At 48.3% G+C, this 2,687-nt stretch overlaps 1 long non-coding RNA gene across 1 annotated transcript; it reads right to left on the bottom strand.

Annotated features, from left to right (window-relative positions):
• Positions 1 to 923: 923 nt before the first annotated feature.
• LOC135377098 (uncharacterized) lies at positions 924 to 1,618 on the bottom strand. Its single transcript, XR_010418028.1, has 3 exons — positions 1,581 to 1,618; positions 1,423 to 1,525; positions 924 to 1,370 (listed from the first exon to the last, which is right to left on the bottom strand). It is a non-coding gene; the product is annotated as an uncharacterized LOC135377098 (long non-coding RNA).
• Positions 1,619 to 2,687: the final 1,069 nt, after the last annotated feature.

Here is a 2,687-nt window from a genome sequence, read left to right as displayed (position 1 = left end):
AGGGATGCATGTACTGTATCTTGGTGAAGGAAACGCTCTCCCCCGCTTTTGGCATTTCGAGAATTACTTCGTTTACGTCTCGACACAAACGTTCGTGCTGCTCCAACGCCCCTCTCGTCCTATAACCGCTCGTGCATTTCTCGCAATAAAAATAGTCACCTCGCCCCATGAAAGTGCTAAATTTTCGGATCCCATAGAAATGCTCCCTAACCTCGAGCAGGTGACTTTGTCCTGATAGAGCGTGCAGGGAACCCGTCCGGTAGATATCGAACTCGTCTGCTCGTCGAACACGTAGATGTACACGGAAGATTTTGTTTTTTCTCTCCACAGGGCAATGTCTTCGTAAGTGACTGGGAAGCAGGGTGGCCAGTATGTTACACGCGTCTCCGGATTCGAAGGATTCATGTATTTGCGGTATCTGGCATAATCGTTTGGGTTGTTCCTCAACGGATGCAAGAGTGCCAGCACGCTATACTTGAAACACTCGTTTTCGTGATTCGGTGGAAGTTTGACGTTTGTGAGAGTCTTTGTTTTTTTCTTCAACATTTCGGGAAGCTCGATCGTGCACCCAATCCGCTTCGGTTTCAAACGCGTTAGTTTTAAGTCGACACATTGGACGTCGTTCGAGGTGAAACCAGACCCTTCTCTCGCATAGTTTTCTACGCGTTGCGAGGATTCTGCGATAGCAGCATTTATCGCGTCTTCGATTTCTTGACGGTTATGAACCACTCTCATTGAAGGTTCACGTGAAGGAGATGAGAAGTCAACCCGTCGGCCCCGTCCTTAACCATGAGCGCTTTCGAGCACAGACAAAATTTGAAAGGCATGGGATATGCTTCGAGGACGCGCGTGATTACTGGAGGCTATGCTCGGTAGATAGAGTCGCAAATCGTCCGACGTTGTCGTCGTGCGGGAACAGAGAAGCGTGTACCTAGTAGCCGTTCCGTCAAATGCCTCATCTGTGACAAAGAAAGGAAGGAATCGTCTCTCCGTGACGGAGGGATGATTCTCTACGACGTGTTCTCTCAATTCAACGATTCTACGACCCTGGACAGGCTCAGCTTCGTTTCGAAATTCTGGGCTTGCATCTGGTGATTCATCTCGAACCCTACCAGACAGAGGAATGAAATCTGCATACGACTGATCCCCTTCCCACATGAGCAATTCGTCTGCATTGTCATGTCCATCTAGGGGTTCGTCGTCGTCCGTTTCAGGTATTACGAAAGGCGGACTACTGTCTCTGTCGTCGTCGTCATCTGAAAGGACGACTGGGCTATTACCGAGATTCTCTATTCTAGCTTCGTGCTCTCTTTCTACGGCCACGAGCATGGCATCGATGGGGTCGTACTGACATACGAGACAGCGCGGCACTGCGGTCAAACAAAATCAGTACGAGATTTCCTCTCACGAAACAATGCTCACTTTTCCCTTCAGTTGAGGAACGCTTGAGATTGATGATGATGATGAGAGAGGATGGGATGAGACCCTGTGTTCAGTGTCATGCGGTGACAGCGGCTATTGGTTCCTGAAAAACAATGTCATGCATAGAATCACTCTCACAGCAGAGACGGTCAACTTACATTTTGGTCCACGAAACGTCTCACGTCGTGGATGAATGCCCCTCGTGGCTGTCGATCAATCGTCGTAGAACTAGCGCACCTTTTATAGTCGCTACACCGCTCTCCTCCTCCTCGCATTGCGACGGTGTCGTCTGTACTTTGACCACCCCGCCTTCCGTCTTTCGCGCCTTTTTGCGATGTCGCATATGACAATGATGTCATCGGCGTTGAATAAAAGCATTACACTAATTTCTAGCTACACTCTGGGTCTTCTTGTCGTCATGAACAAGTCGTCCCAGAGTGGGATTCGAACCCAGGATCCTTCTACACTGGGCGCGACACACTAACCACCAATCTAATTTGTACTGCGTGACGTTTTTCGTATTGCGGGGTTCGTGTCTACACACGTCACAACATGTTCAAACATGTCCAAACATGTTCAGACATGTTCAGTGACGTCACAACATGTTCAAACACGTCCAAACATGTTCAGACACGTTCAATGACGTCATAAGAGGAAGAGAGAGGAACGAGTGTGTCCAGGGGGCGACTTCGCCGCCCGTGTCGAACATGTCAAACATGTTTCAAACACGTCTTAAATGGCCAAACACGTTCAATGACGTCATAGAGAGTGAGAGGCAAAGCTTTACTATAAATGTCGAAGCGAATGGGTCGATCGTCATTCCATTATGATCAGCTTGGTAGATCCTCGTAAGTAATACCCATGACGTCATCATCATCGTCGAAATGTTTGAAGAGTTTCGTTCCAGTGTACAACACTTTTGCTGCGCGTGAAGTCGGTTTTTCCCGCCTCACATATTTCGGAGGATTGGCAGGGCCCGCTTCTTCTGCACCAATTGCGGTGGATTGTGGTCCAAAGGTACGCTTCTCGTTATTTTTGTAATACGTTCTATAATCGTTCACATTTTTTTCCAGAGCAAAAGCATTGGACGGACCGATTGATTCGCCCGTTTCTCGGCTGTCGGACGGTACCGTTCGACGTACGTTGCGAAGGACTTCGACTATTGAAGGAAGATGGAGAAGATGGACCATCAGTGTCACTCTGTGACTGAAGAAGATTGTACGTGTGTGTGTTTGAGATAAAAAACACGCGTTTCTCACACTCCT

Source organism: Ornithodoros turicata, chromosome 1, assembly GCF_037126465.1.
Source record: "Ornithodoros turicata isolate Travis chromosome 1, ASM3712646v1, whole genome shotgun sequence".
NCBI lineage: Eukaryota > Metazoa > Arthropoda > Arachnida > Ixodida > Argasidae > Ornithodoros > Ornithodoros turicata.
Note: the sequence above shows the minus strand (reverse complement) of the source record. Positions and strands in the feature narration are given on the sequence as shown.